We start from the raw sequence: 18,143 nt of genomic DNA, 5'->3' as shown, positions 1-18,143 counted from the left end.
TCCAGCTTTCATAGGTATTGACAATGGGGAGGGAGCAGTAGAATAGGTTGTACATGCCTGCACAGGAAGACTATTTCAGTGCCCAAGTCAGTGATAGTGCAGCTTCACAGATATAGATGCCCGAGTTATAACCAGCTTGAGTAAGCGTACATATGCTGCAGTCACATCTCCCATTGCAGGGGAAAGTGTTAAAGCCTTTGTTATAAATAGCCTCTTCCTGCCTGGAGCTTCCTTTCTCGTCTCCTACTAGGAAAACTTAATTAATAGTATTTGTACAGAAAGAGCATTCTAGTGATAGATCCAGATATAGATGTTAATTATCTAGGTATTAATACTTATTAAAGAGCACACCTACCTTTATGACAACAGTGTGTTTTGTTACAGAACTGGGGTCTTAAGCAACATTTACTTTTATCTAGTTTTGACTTTAAGGAAAGCATTGTAATTCTTCTTTATGAGGCTGAGATGCTATGGCTGTTGTACTTTCAGTTTCAGTCATGTTGTTTTATGAAGCCAGTGATGTCAGAAATAACTTGGAGGATAATTATCTTTTTTGCAATAAATTTGTTGCAGATAAAGATGTCTGACAAAATGGGGTAAAAAAAGAATCTCTTTTAGCTAAAGATGTGAGGTGAGGAATATGCATGAAGGTAGAGGTCTATCTAATCAAAACAGTTCCCATTTTAAGAAGAAAATGATAATTTGGTATTTTGTGCCATGCAGATGCCAGATCACTATGTAGAGCTCATTGTACCAGAATATCAGAACCATGTTTTAACTCTTTCACTCTATTTGCTGAAGCAGCGGCTCTTCAGATCTGTCCTAACCTTGATCCTTATAAAGATGGTTTGAAACCAGAATAATTTTCTTATTTTTTCCCTTGCCTGCCCTTCTGTCTGAAGTATTATGGTCAAGTGGGTTCAAATTCTGAACTGCCCTTGGTTTGGCAGTTTGATATTCTAGAAGCTGATTGAGGTTTGGTTTGGTTTGGTTTGGTTTTAAAGCACTATTGTTTTTGTCTACCTCTGAATCCTTTCTTTCTGTTATCATTTTTCTTTTCTGTGAGTTGACAACTTTCCAGTTTCAGATCCTTTGAGAAATTTTTCAAGACCACATTGAATAATACTGTGATCATCCTGCCTGTTAATCATCTATACAGGCAGTCCTCGGAATTACGACACACTTGGTTCCTAGAAACCACGTCTTAAGTTGAAATGTTGTAACTCGGAACCAATTTTCTCATAAGAAACAAAGGTATAAATGGGGGATAGGTTCTTGAACTAAGCCTGATACCCTATTTTCACTAAAAATATCCTAGAATTTTGTACTCGATCTATAATGAGATTTTGTACTCATTATAGATGAGTAATATAGCTACATTAATGTATTTATATTGTAAATAGCAGTCATATTGATTTGGAAGGACTTCTTTGAGGTGACTTTGCTGGATTTTTTGAAAGGCTCTTGGTTGGACTTTTTGAAGGGTTCTTGACTAGAGTCTTCTCTGGAGTCTTGGACGCAGGTTTTTCTGGAGTCTTGTCTGTTCTCTCAAAGAAAGTGTCCAAGGAAGTTTGAACAGATGTTCTCCAGGGAGATGGGCCATGCAGCGAACTTGTTCGCTGGTGTGGCGTCGCATCGGATCAAGCATTGTAAAGTCAAAACTGATGTCAGAAAGTTGAAACGGTGTCAATTTATAAACGTTGTAAGTGCAAAATGTAACTTAAAATGTTGTAAGTCGAGGACTGCCTGTATATATAAAGGGCTTTGTCTGTCTGTCTGCCCATAACACTCTTGGGGGGCGTGGCTCCAGCCAGTGCTTTGTCAAGAATGCCTGTCAAGTATGATGGGCAGAGCATGGCTCCACTGGAGCAGGCCAGGTGGATGTGGAGCAGGGGGGAAAGGGGTGGCACAGGGCCAGATGCAGGGGGGTGGCATAGGAGTGGTGGGGGGCGGGGGTGGCATGGGTCAGGACACTGGGAGGGGTAGCACTCAGTCAGGCATGAGGTGGTGGCAGCGCGGGGCAGTGGGTGGTGGCACTAGGCACCACATGTAAGCTTCCCCCACCCCCCTCCCCCCACACTTCTGGGAGGCAGTGGTGGTATGGGGTGGTAGGTGGCAGTACTCCATCCCCGCCCCCCCCCCGGTCATTCTTGATGGGCAATTTGCTAGTTTGAAATAATTTCTCTTTGTTTGTTGGATGGATTTGGCACAAGAAAAGCCAAGGACTTGAAGAAAAAGGAGCAGTTGCACATTAGGACAGGGGAATTAGAAACACTATTTCAGTTACAAGCTATACAAAATTTAAGGATATTCAGATATGTTGTTTTTGTTTGGGCCCATGTTCACTCTAGCACTGTGGTTTTCAATTTGTTTTCATTTACAGGACCCTAAAATATTTTGAATGGGGGTGTATACCCTGTTGGAAATTTCGAATGGAGATGCAGACCCCTTTGAATTGTAAGTGTGGGCATTCACATACTTTTGATTGATCATAGTCCTTTTTTGCAGACCCCCTAGACATAGTCTGTGGACCCCCAGAGGTTCGTGGACCACAAATTGAAAACCACTGGTCTAGGATCTACCATTTTAGGGCCTGGTGTAAAATTCCATGAAGTCAATGAGAATCTTACCATTGGCTTCTGTGGGTTTTGCAATGTGCCCTTGAACTCCAGAGTCATATATATGTCTAAGGAAGAAAGGGTTGAGATAGCAATGCTAAGGAATATTAGGTGATAAGAACTTGAAATACTTAGTGAAAATGTAACTAGGCTTCTTGTCAAGACTTCCTTAGTGAATAGGTGGCAAAATTGAGGGAAGGAAAGAAGTAATATTTTTATAATCCAATCAAAGTCTGAAATAGCAATTTGAGACATGGATGCTTTTATTTGAGATCACTGTGGCTACTTGGCCAGAACTGAATACTGTATGGATTGAAAGTTCTTTTAACACAGACTAATCTGAACATTATTGCATGTACATTGTACAAATTACAGCACTGAACAAAATGCCTGGTGAGTATGTTAAACAGGAAGTGTTTAACAACCTTGAGATAGAAGGCGTGTACAAATAGAAGGATTTATAATTTTGTAAAAAACAAAACACTATTAAAGTTGCAGAGTTCCTAAGGATGTCGCTAAAGTACTTATGTATCTCTCAGCACTTGACAAAAATAAGTTTCATGGTTCAAAATGATGAGGTTTTCAAGAAAAATAACTCTTTGAGTATAGGTAAAAATAAAGTTGATATGGAAACATATGTGTAGCATCTGTACATTTCAGGGAATGCAGCAGCTAAAACACTGATTCATTCTCTTTAATGTTATATTTGCATAACATATAGAAATTCAGTTAAATAAACTGGATGAAATTCCATTTTAAGATACCTCTTTACAACTCCCAGTAAATTCAGTAGGAATTGTACATACATTCCAATGGCAGAATTTGACTCCTTTTCTTAAAAGAAACAAAATATGAAAATATGGAAGTCAGTGTATTAAAGACAACTTTTTTTCTATGAAATACTATATTTATCATTCTAGATAAAGATAAGTATTGCATTTTTTCCAAGTAAGTTTGTGGCATTTTTAGACATTTAATGGTGACAATAACTTCAAGTAGAGTATAGGGGATCAGGGTCAAGGAAAGAGAGAAAAGAACTTTAATAATCAATGCACAAAGAGAGATTTTAATCCATGAGAAACTATACATGAGCCCAATTTGAAACTATACTGCTGCTTAGTATAAAGCACAAACTATTCTAATATTGACTTTGCAACTATTTGACTAGATATTAATGTTTTAATGGTTGGGAACCTATATGTTAAGGACAGAATTTATTACTGCAGTTAACAGATTTATTTTTGAGGCAGTTGCTAAAGCCAGACAAGAGATATCAAGATTTTATTTTTTTCACAGATATGGAGATTACAAAGGAATGTTATAGTCACTCTAAATTTAAGCTGTTCAAGTGTTAGAGAATTTCCCACATTCCTCAAAAATCTGTTGCCATTGTTAGTGTTAGAAATTGAACTTTACTGACTTAAACATCAAATAACTTTTGTTCCTAAATTAAAGATCTACTTAGTATCAAATATTTTCCTGTTACATAGATAATGATAGGTCACAATCATCTTTTAACTTTCTTCTTTATATCACTACAGGATTTGTAGCTCAAATCCCCAACCACTTGAATACGAATTGTATTACACTTTGTGTAACTGGGGCTCTGCTCTCTACCTTAACAACTTAGGCTGCTTCAGATGTTAGTCTTGCTTTGCTTTATATGTTCTGGAGCAATTTCAGTCTCCTTCAGAATAGGATTGTGCCAAGTAAATGGGAGATGTTGGGAGCTAGCTGGTACTGCAGAGAATGTTGGCTAGTGAAGAGGTATACTTTTTCTAAAATCCTTGGAACTAATGGATTTACCACATGCTGTGTCTTCAGTGACTAGGCACAGATCACTAAGTGGACTCATATTAACCTTTCTTCTCTTTGATAACAGATGCTCTAAGTGAGAAATGTTTTCAAACTCCAGTTGTGGCCTTTTACATAACGTGAAATTTAAGTTTTCCCTTTTTTGCTTGTTCACATCCAACAATTCCATCCTCAGAACTTTAATAATGCAGGCATCTTTTTATTCAATTAAGTCTTAGAAGGGTGATTATACTGATTACTAATAGTATTTGTCTTTGAAAATGTCATAAATACATGCAACTAGGGGTGCACTGATAGAGATTTTTGGGGCTGATACCGATAGCCGATTTTTAAGGAGGCATATCGGCCAATACCAATCTGATTTCCAATATACAGCTCTTCAGCTTGAAGAGCTGCATACAGCTGGTAAGTCTGGTGTGATGGAAGAGAGGAAAGGAGGGAAGGGAGGTTGAGGGGGCAGATCACGGCCCCTGCGGTGAGGGAGAGAGTGAGGCTGGGGTTGGTGCTGCCCAGCCGGGGTGGGGAGGGGTGTGGAACAGAGTCACAAGCGGCTCGTTCAGGGGGCAGGGGGGGCATGTGCCCCCTGGATCTGTGCGGCTCTGGGTGGGCTGCAGCTGCAGGCTGGGGCTGGGGCAGGTGCGGGACAGAGCCACGGGTCATCTGGGAGGGGCATGTAAAGGGGGGGGGGAGTCTCCCACTGCTGAGTGTGACTCACCTGGTTCCCACCGCTGCTCCCACTGCTCATCCAGGATGGCAGGGGTGGGGGACGTGTGCCCCCTGATCTGTGTGAGGCAGGTTGGCCTGGGGCCAGGTCTGCGCCAAGTTCTTCCTGGAGAGGCAGGGCTGCACATGGGATTGGCAGCAGCAGTGCTGGGAGGGAGTTATGGGGGTGGGGCTGCAGCCACCCAAAAAGTAGCTGTAGCTCCCCCATAGCCCCTTCCAAGCACAGCCCCATGGCACTGCCTTGCACAGCCCCAGCTCCAGCCTGCCTTGCACAGATCAGGAGGCACACGCTCTCCCATGTCCTCCCAGATGAGTGGTGGGAGCCAGAAAATGAGCACTGGACAAGCTGTGCTCAGCAGCAGGAGCTGTCCACCCCTCTCTTCCCGCGCCCCCTAAATTAGCTGCAGCTCCATCCCATGCCCGCCGCACCCTGGCTGGACAGTCCCTGCCCCTGCCCCACACTCTCCTTCACCATGGGGACCTTGATCTGCCTCCACCATGCCCCTTTCCTCCCCTCTCCCACCACACTAGACTTACCAGCTGCAGACAGCTCTCCATGCTGCTGGCTCTGCTTCTCACTGCTTACATGTTGCGCTGTGGCTGCGTGCATGCATAGGCATTTATCAGACAAATTATTGGCCACATTGGGCTGATTTCTGATACAGAAAATTTTCTTTAAATCGGTGCTGATCCGGTACTGGACTGATGTATCAGTGCGCCTTTACATACAGCATTACAGACACAAAGTAGAAAGTTACCTCTGGGTCTCCCACATACCACCTGATTGCCCTAGTTACCTGGCTATAGAGTGAATCTCTGAATTAGTTAGTCTATGAGGTGCAACTATATCTTGCCTTCTGCCTGACTTCAGAATAACATGATTAAATACCTCTCTCTTACCCATATAAGGTAGAAGTCCTCCAGTAAAACAGACTGAGAACTCCACTCTAGAAAAGCTAATAGCCAAGATCATGCTCTGGATAAAGCCATTCTTGTTCTCTGTGCAGCTCTTCTTAAAAACTAATATAGCCTGCATTCATACTTTGTACTACTAAATGGTTTTAATGGAAAGGGAAACAAGAATGTCAAGAAGATCAAAGAAGCACGTCTAAAGAATAGTTTGAAATAGAGTCATAGACAAGTAGGGCTGGAAGAGACCTCAAGTGGTCATCCCAACCAGTGTTTCCCAACCTTTTCTAGCCCAAGGCACACTTACATTAATAAAAAATTTCTGCAGCACACCCATTCAGGCATTTCCCATCCCCATACTTATGTTCTCTTTTTACTCATTTTACTGCAGCAGAATTCCATGGCACAGCTGTTCAGAGGCTTGTGAACTGCGCATCCCCCACAGCTAACACACAAGCAGTAGATGAATTTCCTTCTGCTTGGCTGGTTCTCTTTCCCCCACAGCCAACACATGCGTGAGTTTTCTGTGAATATCTCATCAGCACAGCTTATTTGTTAGCATTAGGCGGCTGGAGAACTTTCTTTTCATTATTCCAAAGTTCTTGTGGCACACCAGGGACACTGGTGTGCTGCGGCGCACCAGTTGAAAAGCTCTGATCTAGACCAACCTCTTGCCTGTGGCTGGACCATGCCTATCGAAACCAAGGAATAAAAAAGGATGGTTACATGTCCTATGAGCAAGAACCAAAAGGGAGTTTGTGGAGGAAGGGGATGACATAGGAGGAAGAGATAAAAGCAAAAAGTTAGAAGGAAGGCTTGGGAGGACCAAAGGGAAATGAAATAAAAACAGAACAATAAGCAGAGTAGAATTGCTTAGGGCCTTGAAAGTGAGGAATTTTGGTTTGATTCTGATACAGAAAGAGGTGGAGCCAGCAAAGAGGTTTGAAGAGGAGGTGATGCGGTCAAAACAGTAGGAGAGAATTGTTTTTTATTATAAGCTTTATAAGAGAGTTCAAGTATAAGCATATGACATTTATGGACATGTAGATGTGACGGAATTAAGAATGCCATTTGTGGATAAATTGTTTACTTAATTTTACCCTAAGTTTGATATATTGATCCAAACTTATCTCCATTATAATTTCATTGACTTCACTGAACTTACATCAGGAATACATTCGGTCCATTCTGTCTAATGTGTTTTGCTAGATATAAGGGAAGAAAGAAATCAGTTCTGCTTAACCATCTGTACATGCATGACTAGGTATTTAATTATGGGCCCCGTGCTGCCCATGGACCAGGAGCCCTGGGACCCCATGCTGCCCACCCAACCAGCCCTGTACACCAAGATCAGACCTGTCACCACCCTGCAAGCCCGATCTAGTGTGCAGGCTCCAGAGCTCCCTAAGAATCCAGAAATTTAGCAGCTGGATAAGCCCCCAGCACTAAATTTTTGGATCCATGAGGAGCCCTGTGAGCTGGATGACACTGTGCTGGGGACCGGATCTGGCCTGTGGGCTAGGGATTGAGAACCCCTGAGCTTAATGTTTTATCAGCCATACAATACTAGCTAGGTTCTCATTTACCACAAGTATGTAATATAACGACTTGCACAGATTCTATCAAGCACAGTATATTTTTTTTCATGTTCACATTTAAGAAAAAAATCTGTTAAATGTGAACAAGACTATAGGGAAAAATATATCACAGTGCTGATACTATAAGCATTATAGTATCATAAACCAACATGCTATCCAATTGTGTAGAAATCTATAAGGAGCAGTTCTGCCATGGCTATTGTGATCATGTTTAAAGAACATTCCAAACTGCAAGGAATAATATACATTTTGCTAAACATCTCAGTCAAATTCAATACTCATGTAAAAAAGAAACAGCTCTATTTATATCTATGAAGCTATATCTGCTAACACTGAAACCAGCTAAGACCCTAGCTTTTTTTTCTCGGTGCTTGTTTTAGCCATTGGTGGTGACAGAGAAAAAGGAACAAAAAGGAAAGAGTACTGATTCTTAGGGCTGTGCAAAACTTTTGCAGCCATTTCATGTCAGAGGTGTTTTGGCGATTGAAACACCAAATCCGAAATGAAACAGAAAGCTCCAAAACATCTTTGAAACTAAACGAAACCATCCAAAATGTTTTAGATGTTTTGGAATGTTTTGGAGGTGGGCTTGCAGGGAAACAGAAACTCAGGAGAAGGAGGGGGAAGGGATGCAGGGGCGGGGAGGACCGGTCTGATATTGACATCTGTAGCTGGCCAGTGTCTGCAGTCTGTCCCTGAGGTCCCTTCCGGTCTCAGTGCTCTGAGAGAAGGACAGAGAAACAACATATAAGGCTGTGTGTGAAGGCTTTCACTGCCTTTTGTGAGACCTTCTCTTGCAGCATGAGCAGCAGAGCACAGCATCTGAAGGGTCTAGGCTGGGAGCAGTAGGTAGTCTGTTGCTACCAAGTTATAGCCAGCCATTAGCCAACCCTTTCCCACTTACCCTTGCCTACCATCCCTATTCTTAATCCCTTTAAAATATTTCTACCCCCAAAATCCTCTTCATTATTCTTGGGGTTTTTTTTTCACCCCAAACAAAAAGAAAGCTGTGCTTTGCATGGCAGTGTGTCATCCATAGCAATGCAGGAAAGCACAACACATGTAAATTATACACACATTTTTTTCATCACACCAAGCATGAAGCACGCTGGAATGACAGGTGCCAGGTCTTCTGGCAGGGGAGCAAGAGGGGGCAAAGGGAGAGCTGCAAGTTCCCTTCCCTCCCACCCCCCCCTACTTAGATGCACCCTCTTCCCTAGCAGGCATGAGGTTTCTGCTGCTAGTGGCAGCAAGGAGGTGGGAGCAGTGTCTACACCTGCCCCACCTCCACTACCACCAGCAATAATAACCCCCAGTACCACCAGCATGACAAGAAGCACCAGCATGACAGTCTCTTCCACCCCAATTTCAGTTGCCAGACTGAGCCTTCCAGTGCCAGAGGAGGAGCTTGATCTGGAACCAGGGGAGCTCAGTGCCATAGCCAGAGAAATTTAGGGGAAGGAGGGGGAATCTGAGTTTGTGCTCCACAGCCCTCAGAGTTCCCCTAGAGGCAGGTCTCCTTCTCCAGAAAGCACCTTGGAGGAGTTTGAGGTTGTGGAGGCAAGTGGCTGAGCTGAGTCAGCTCTTCCTGTTGTTGTGCCTCTGTCTGCTGAGGAGGGGGATAAGGCATGATCTGCACCCGCACCCCAGAAGCGAGGGGGTAGTAAAGTGTGGGATCATTTTGAGGTGGCGGATGATCCCACATATGCTATCTGCCTGCGCTGCTGATGCAAGACCAGCTGGGGCAAGGACGAGAAACAGTTCAGCACAATGGGGATGCTGATGCATATCAGGAAGCACCACCCCCTTGCCCTTGCTCTTCCTCAGCCTGGCACCAGTGGGAGCATGCCCAAAGGGAAGTGGGCATGCTCCCTCTCTCACTCCAAAGCCCCCATCCCCCAGAAGCAGAGGCAGGCCACCCTGGACCAGTGGGGGAAAGGTGGAGGGAAAGTGGGGTGCGTTCCCAGGGCAAGCAAGGTCACCCAGAGCATTGGGGAGATGCTTGCTCTGGATGGCCAGCCCTTCTCCTTATTTGAGTAGCCAGGGTTCAGGCAGCTCATGGTGCTCGTGGCCCCATCATACCACGTGCCCGCATGCACTACCTAGGAGGTTGATGAAGTGAAGTTCATAGGCTGGGTTCTAGCCCTGTGTACTGTAGGTGATCCTAAGTAGATTTCATCTTACTGGGGTAAGATTTCCACGTATTTTGAGGGAATCTTCACAAAGTATAGGCCAGGGAGGTGAATTGTTGAGACCAAGGAAAAACATGTCTGTAGAGCATGTATATGTGTGTGGAGAGTCTGTGAACACTGGGGTCTGGGACAGACATTGCATAAAATGGTTTCATAGTTTCATAGTAGCTAGGGTCAGTAGGGACCTGAACAGATCATCTAGCCTGACCCCCTGCCACAGGCAGGAATGAATGCTGGGTTCACAAGACCCCAGACAGGTGATCATCTAACCTCTTTTTGAATTTACCCAACGTAGGGGCGAGGACAACTTCCCTAGGAAGTTGGTTCCAGATTCTGGCCACCCTGACTGTAAAATATTGCCTTCTGATCTCTAACCTAGACCTATTCTCCATCAGCTTATTACCATTGTTCCTCGTCACCCCAGGTGGTGCTGGGGAGAAAAGGGCTCTGCCTATTTGCTGATGATCTCCCCTGATGAGTTTGTAGGCAGCCACTAGGTCCCCCTCAGCCTCCTCCTGCTGAGGTTGAATAGGTTCAGGTCCCTCAGTCTCTCCTCATAGGGCCTGTCCTGCTGCCCTCTCACCAAATGGGTGGCCCTTCTCTGAACTCTCTCCAGGCTGGCCACATCCTTTTTAAAGTGCGGCGCCCAGTACTGGACGCAGTACTCCAACTGCGGCCTGACCAAAGTCACATAGAGGGGGAGTATCACCTCTCTGGACCGGCTTGAGATGCATCTTTGGATGCACGACAAGGTATGGCTGGCCTTGCTGGCTGCGGTCTGGCATTGGCGGCTCATGTTCATAATGACTCCAAGATCCCTTTCCGCCTCTGTGCTTTCAAGAAGGGAACTCCCCAGCCTGTATGTATGCTGTGGATTCCTTCTCCCAAGGTGCAGCACCCTGCATTTGTCTACGTTGAACCCCATCCTATTCTCATCTGCCCACTTTTGTAGTCTGTCTAAATCTACTTGCAGTCTCTCTCTCCCTTCAAGTGTGCCCACCTCGCCCCACATCTTAGTGTCATCAGCAAACTTGGACAGCGTGCTTTCCACCCCCTCATCCAAGTTGCTGATGAAGATGTTAAACAGTGTGGGCCCAAGGACTGAGCCCTGGGGTACCCCACTGCTCACATCTCGCCAGGTTGAGTATGACCCGTCCACCACTACTCTCTGGGTGCGCCCCATCAGCCATTTTTTTACCCATCCAACTGTGTAGGCATCAATGCCACAGTCACTTAATTTATTGATGAGGATGGGGTAAGAAACAGTGTCAAAGGCCTTCTTAAAGTCTAGAAAGACTATGTCCATGGCAACACCATCATCCAAGGATTTAGTTACCTGGTCATAAAAGGCAATCAGGTTGGTCAGGCAGGACCTGTCTTTGATGAACCTGTGCTGGTTGCCCCTGAGCATGATCTCCCCTGCTGGCTCCTTGATGATTTTCTCCAAGATCTTCCCGAGGACCGAGGTGAGGCTTATGGGCCTACAGTTATTTGGGTCCTCCTTCCTCCCTTGCTTAAAAGTGGGGACCACATTAGCTAGTTTCCAATCCCCCAGCACCTGGCCAGATGACCACAAATGCTCATACAGCTGGGCCAAGGGCTCAGCAATGACCCCTGCCAGCTCCCTCAACACCTTTGGGTGGAGGGCATCTGGACCTGCAGATTTAAAAATGCCCAGCCCTTCCAGAAGATCCATAACTACATGTGCGCTGACCCAAGGCCTGACAGAGTTATCCCCAAGATTGTCCCTACCTCTGGTAGGAGGGATGTCCCGGTCCCTGTTTAGGAAAACAGAGGCAAAGAAACTGTTAAAAATATCAGCTTTCTTGTCTGGCATAGCCACAAGGTTACCATTTGAGTCTTGCAGGGGTTCTACATTGCCTGGTGCCCTTTTCTTGCTCCCAATGTACTTGAAAAAGGACTTTTTGTTGTCCTTAATCCTGGATGCTAGCCTGAGTTCCATCTCTGCCTTGGCCTTCCTAATAGCCCTCCTACACTCCCGGGCCAAGGAGGAGGACTCCTCCTTGGTGATAGCCCCTCCCTTCCACTGGTTATACGCCCCCCTTTTAGTCCTCAGGCATTCCTGAATGCCCTTGCTGAGCCATGGGGGTTTCTGAGCACACTTACCCGCCTTGCTTCTCTCAGGGCCAGATCAGTTAAGTCAAATCAGTTTGAGCCAAATCAGTTCAGTGTGATACTACATTCAACCAGGTTTATCTCAAACCAGTTTTGGCCATTTTGAAACTATTTTATGTGCACAGAATGTCTGTTCTGTTACAGGTTTAAACCAGTTTCTGATCACTTTAAACCAGTTTATGTGTAATGTCTGTCCCTAGCCCAGAGGGAAGGGATTGAGTGACTGGGGGAGGAGCCTACAGGCCAGAGGTTGAATGTCCCTGGTCTAGAGAATAATTTTAGTACAAAAAGTTATTTTTTCCTACACTAACTCGGATGGAGATATGCAGCTTAAGGGCCTGGGTTGCTGTTATTCTCCCTGGCACAAATGGAATCTTGGGAAAAAAATGATCATTAAATGAAATAGAGACAAATTGCAATTTAAAGTTGTGGTGAATTTTACCCAGAGTTCCTTAAAGAATAGATTGTGTTCTTCACATTGATATCAGTGGTTCTTCTCCAGGAGTAAAGTGCTGTCTATCATCAGTACATGGCATAATCCAGTTTTAAGTGATCAGGGACATTTCAGGATAAAAATATTTTCCAAATGAAAAGACCCCTGAACATTCAGGCTTATATCTTATGTTGATAGTTTATAAAGCTTGAGTTCTAATACAAAAGCAATATACTCTCTCATATCTGTGAATATAATCTGAATTGTTCTGTGTCAGTATATTTAAAAGTTGTTCCTCCCCTGATAGTACAAAATTAACTTTGGATATATGTATATTTCTTAAGGAGAAAAAAACCCATTTCACGTCTTCAGTTACTATGTTCTTAACTTGTACAGAATCTAAGAATCATTCATAGCCCCATACAAGGGGTCTTCAGCTCATATGGTGAAAGGAAGGAGGAATTATGGTAGTGGGGATATCCTTTTTCTGATATGAAGCCAGGAATGAGGCCATGGGGAGAGAATGTCAAGTTCTTATTTTTTTCTCCACTCTTGAAAGAGTAACTGTGGAGTAGAGTAGTAATGAGCACTTTCCTTTGCTTGATAATTCCAAGTATTTTTTCATCCTGTCAGAGCATGGGACCGCATTGCAGTTACTGGCCCATAACTGTACATTTTAACCATTTATGCAGTTCTTTGCTCTCTGATTGACTGGGGGGGGGGGGGTGTCTAATGTACCTAATAACTGTTTAGCTGTTTCTCAGTAACAAATCCATAAACAATGAATGGCTAAGGGCCATTATTGACTTACGCAGAACACAGGGAATTGAATGGTCATTGCAGAGTTAAACACATAGGGCATTTTTACATGTACCGCAGGATGCAGCATTGGGTGCTTCAATTAGTGAGCCGTGCTAATTAAAAGCACCCATGTGTCACGTATATTGGCATCCCGGCGCTGAAAAAATGCCGGCGGGGTGCTTTGAACTAAAGCTTATTGAATGTGTTTTATTTCGAAGTGCCCTGCTGCCATTTTTCAGCACAGAGACGTGCTGGGATGTGTCAATTTCCATGCTCCAGCAGACTCGATTAATCGGATCTGCTCTGATGCGCTGGATTTTCAGCACACCAGAGCAGACTCCATGCAAACGTATAGGAGCCCCCAGATTCTGATTCCGCATGATTATTTAAGAATATGCTTAAATTGACACGTGAGTAATCTGATTGAAGTGAGGTCAGTGGTACTGCTTTTGTTTCATAAAGGTAAAAGTAAGTACAAGTGTTTCTGGACTGGAGCCTTTGATTGATGGGTAGATTTCATAACCACACAATGACTGAGCAAATCCTCAAACTCTGTCTTTTGCACTGAGAATTTCCTATTGCGATGCCACAATATACGACCCTCCATCTAACCAGCATTTTCAACCCACCCAATTCTTGAAAGAAATTTAGTACTATAAAGAATTGGAAATTGGGAAGAAACTATGGCAAGCCTTCCCCAGGGGCAAAGAATTGGAAGGGGTGCTTCTGAAAAGACTGCTAGGTGAGGTGAACAGGTAAGGAAAGGCCAGAAGCTGAGATGATCATGTTTATAGTGAGATTTGGATGATAAATGCAGTTGCAGTCAGAGCAAAGGAGTTAATACCAGCCAGTTGGAGCATATTATTTGGAGGGTGAAGTGTACATTTTCATTATGGCTGTTCCAATCTGCATGTGTGTCTAGTTTACAAACTAATGAACTTTTCCTCATTTAATAAACTCCCAAGAGCTTATTATCTTTGCAGACTCAAAGCATGTCTTTAATAAAATGAGTTCTCTCTCATCTTCTGGATTCTAAAGTTTGTTATCTCCATGTGCAGTTAACTAACTAGAACGAAAATCCTGGATCCAACACCTTGGCACAGTGGGATAGTTTAGAAACAGATCTGAACTCTGTGGCTTATAGCCATCTCTAAAACTAACATCTCATTGTTTTGCTGAGGCTGCTGTTAAACTGAACTAACAGCACGAAGTGGAATGAACTTCCTCTGTTTTAATAAATGATTAAAATAATTTATGGGCCTGGCCTTTGAGTAAAATGATGAACCTGATTTTGCAATAGGACAGTAAGAGTTTGAAGGCCTATGGTATTAATCACCGGAGTATGCACTGTACACAGTTAGATCATATACTGTCTCCTACTGAAATGTAGACAATTATACTAGAAGCAGTGGGAGACTTTTCAGTCCTGCTTTCTGATGATCTTAAATTCTTTTGAATGGACATTCAGTTGGAATAATACTGAAAGTGATGAATATGAAGTAAAATAATATTTATATTTAGAGTATTCATAAAGTAGAGTTTTGATACAGCCTTAAAATTGTGCTAGAATGGGTTTAGCCTAAGAAGTATTGGATTCTCATAGGATTTGGGAATTTTTTTGGGGGTGTGTGGACTTGTTAAAATGTTTTATTTTCTTTTTAGCACTAGTAGCTGTAACACCAGTTAATTAAGAGACAAACATTTGGTGAACGATCCTCCTTATTTCTTAAAAGATACCTTATAATGAAATTTCAGAATATGTTGAAGTAGAAGAGAACATGAAAAGAAAATTCCTGGGATGGGAAATGTTTGCCTGAGAGGAACTCCCAGCATATACTATGCTGCCAAATAAATAGAAGCACAAGGCTGATTTTTTTTTTCTTTCTTAGTCCTTCTGCCAATCTCCAGATTTCAGATTTATTTTTAAGGCTTTTGGATCAAAGCACTTTAAAGTCACAGGGAGTGTTTCTCTTGACTGCAGTGGGCTTCAGATCCGGTCTTTATTGCTTAAAATGTCTGTTGCCAACACATCAGAGTATGAATTATTTTTGCTACTTTGTCAGGATTAGTAGCAGAAAATGAAGACAAAAGTTATTTGCCTTTATCTTACTGAATCATACCTAAGAGAAAGTAGATGGTGCCTGGCTACATGCAGGATAACAGAGTCTGTTCAACTCGTTCAGTCTCTGCAGGGGCTAGCTGTAGTGCTGGTCCTTGTATTTCTGGCCCACGTTGGGCTGGAGGATTGTAGTTCAAAGCAGGATAAAATCAGAGCTTCAATGGAGCCGAGCATCTGCCTTTGGTGGTGGTATTGCACACCGCCCCCCGTAATGCTTCTGGGCCTGCTTATCAGCAAGATCAAGGTGTCGCAGGGCACTAAGGTGTGTGCTCCTTTAGGGGCTGAAACTGCCTAGGGAGGGAGCCCTAGCAGTCAGTCAGGAACCCCACAGGTGCAGGTTACTGTGGCAGCAGGCTTAAGGAGGGAATTAGCCTGCACTTGCAGCCAGTCAGCTGACCAGAAGAGGCAGGACCCTGGGCACATATAAACCCCAGGGCTGGGACTAAAAAGGCAGTTTCCTGCTAGCAGTCAAAGGGGAAGGAGTCTTCAGGGAGAAATTGCCCAGAGACGCTGCAGCTGCCTGATATGCTGCACTTGGGGCTAATGGGGCTCCAGGAGCTCACCAGGTACCCTTGCCTGCAAGGCACTTAGTGCTGGGGAAGAAGTTTGATTCTTTTAAAGGGGCAGAGCACATCCTGAATTTACGGGTTATGTTATAGCCCAGGGACTTATATTTTGGCTGCTGTCTTATAAAACCGGAGAATCGGGCTGAGGCTATTGGGGAAGGAGGAGGCTTCATTGGGGGCCCACTATAGTGTGGGGACCCCAGTGCCAGTGTGGGCGCAGTATTTGGGGTGCACAGACCCCCCAGGGCCTGTGTGGGCGCAGTGCCAAAGGGGGTGAGTGGGCCCCAGTGCCAAGGGGCGCCGAGAGAGAGAGGGAGACAGGTCTGCGGAGAGCCCAGCCATGACCAGAGGCCAAGCTGAATTAAGGCCTTGTATAGACAACATGTGAATGCCACCTGAGAGGCTTGGGACGTGGTAAAGGGGCAGTTTGGAGCCACGCATCTAGCCCATGAGGCTGAGAGTGTTCCGAGAGGCATTCATTTTGGAGCGGGACCCAAAAGGGGTCCAGGAACCCAGAGGGTTCAGTGGGATCCATCAGGACTGTGCCCAAAATACAAGTTGAGGGCAGCCTCCCTATTTACTATAGTACACCAAGATGTGACAGGTGAGAAATGCCTATTGGGCATGATTGGCATGGTCAGGAAGCCCTAGGGGTATCATGGCCATCCCTGGGGACCCCATCCCATGACACAAGGATTAAATGGGCCTTAAAGACTGAGTTACTCTTTCAACAGTGAAGTGGTCTTTCTGTATTGCATTTGAAGCATGTTAACAAGGCTATGTGGGAAGCCCATTCTACTCTTTTTGCTATACCGTTTTGCTTGTTTAAACAGAGGTTTTATATTCCAGATCTGTGAGACCAGTTCTTCCAAATGCAACTGCAGTTACTCAAAAAAATATAGAATGTTTTGCCTGGCTCTGACCTCATTAATCTGTTCGATGCCACTCACTGGTGCCAGTGGATTTGCTTCTGATTTATACTGATGCAAGTAAGAGCAAAGTCAGGCCTTGCGAATAAGCGATCATGTGCATATCTGATTGGAAAGCCATTGGATTGATCTTACAACAATTAGGACTTTTTCAAAGCATACCAAATGTAATGTGTAGGGTTTTTTTCTATATGGAAGTATAATTAAGTTAAAACAATCTTTCACTGATGAATACTTCATTTACAATAGGCGCAAACCACAGTAATTTTATCTGCAACTCAAACTGCTGCTACCCTGTAAAACTTCATTCGGTAAACATAGTGATTCTATTCTGTCTAATTGAAGATAACATTTGGTTAAGCAGAGATACACAAGGGCATCATTGTTAGCAAGGTACATACCCACACACAGAAATACCATATTTTGTTTAAGAAAGAGCTGCAGTACTTTTTCACATAGAGTTAACTCTTTTTATTAAATGCTCTTTTTAGAAATTGGTATGTGTTTATCAAGTCTGACGCAGGATAATGAGAGCTCCTTATTTATAAAGAAACCTGGTAGTTAGTGGGTTTTGATGAGCAATCCATAGATATTTGAAAAGCCTGTTTTGTTTGCTTGGGTTTATGTCTGATGAAGAGTTTTCACATTCAAAATGGATAGATGTTATCCTCATGCAGACCTTATATACTACAGGGACAAGATTTTACTTTTAACAGCTTAGCAATAATTCTGCATCCCAATGAATTATTGATATACTGTTCAGCACCAGAGTGGGGTGTGGGGAATGAGATTACACTCTGACAAGTGTCATGAGAACAGATTAATTTATATCTGTGTTCATTCTTTGCAGAAAGATTGTGTTTTAGCCTTTTAGCATGTTTGTTTTTTCATCCTGAGCGTGAAACATTAGCTTTTGGCCTAAAATATATGGTGAAAGATAACATGGCCATTGTTTTGAGATTTGTGGACTGCTGGGTAAGGATCTGAGTTTCTACTTTCACACGATGGCTGTATGACGAAAGATCTTACCCTCCTTGTATTGAGAGGAAAAAAAAAATAGCAAAACTTGAGAAATGGACAGATCCAAAGTCTGAATTCAATGGCAATCTTTTCATTAGTTGAAGAGTGCTGGGTCACAGAGAGGTTAAGTCATTTCATAGAAATCATAGAGATATAAGGCTGGATGAGACCTCTGAAGGCCATCTAGTCCAACCCCTTGCTCAAGGCAGGATCATCCCTGCTTAAACTGTTCCAGTCCAGTGTTTGTGTAACTTCCTTAGACTCAGTACTAGTGCTGAAAATTA

At 43.6% G+C, this 18,143-nt stretch overlaps 1 protein-coding gene across 6 annotated transcripts in view; it reads left to right on the top strand.

Annotated features, from left to right (window-relative positions):
* Positions 1 to 18,143, top strand: part of SMYD3 (SET and MYND domain containing 3) — a 764,262-nt gene that overhangs the window by 559,778 nt on the left and 186,341 nt on the right. The window contains exon 1 of one of the 6 annotated variants that reach the window (XM_059716141.1): positions 15,815 to 15,910. The exons of the other annotated variants lie outside the window; for them this stretch is intronic. The gene's annotated coding sequence lies outside the window, so the exon portion shown is untranslated. Of the gene's footprint in view, positions 1 to 15,814; positions 15,911 to 18,143 lie in introns of those variants that run through there. 6 annotated transcript variants of the gene reach the window in all.

This window comes from Alligator mississippiensis, chromosome 1, assembly GCF_030867095.1.
Source record: "Alligator mississippiensis isolate rAllMis1 chromosome 1, rAllMis1, whole genome shotgun sequence".
Classification (NCBI taxonomy): Eukaryota; Metazoa; Chordata; order Crocodylia; family Alligatoridae; genus Alligator; species Alligator mississippiensis.
Note: the sequence above shows the minus strand (reverse complement) of the source record. Positions and strands in the feature narration are given on the sequence as shown.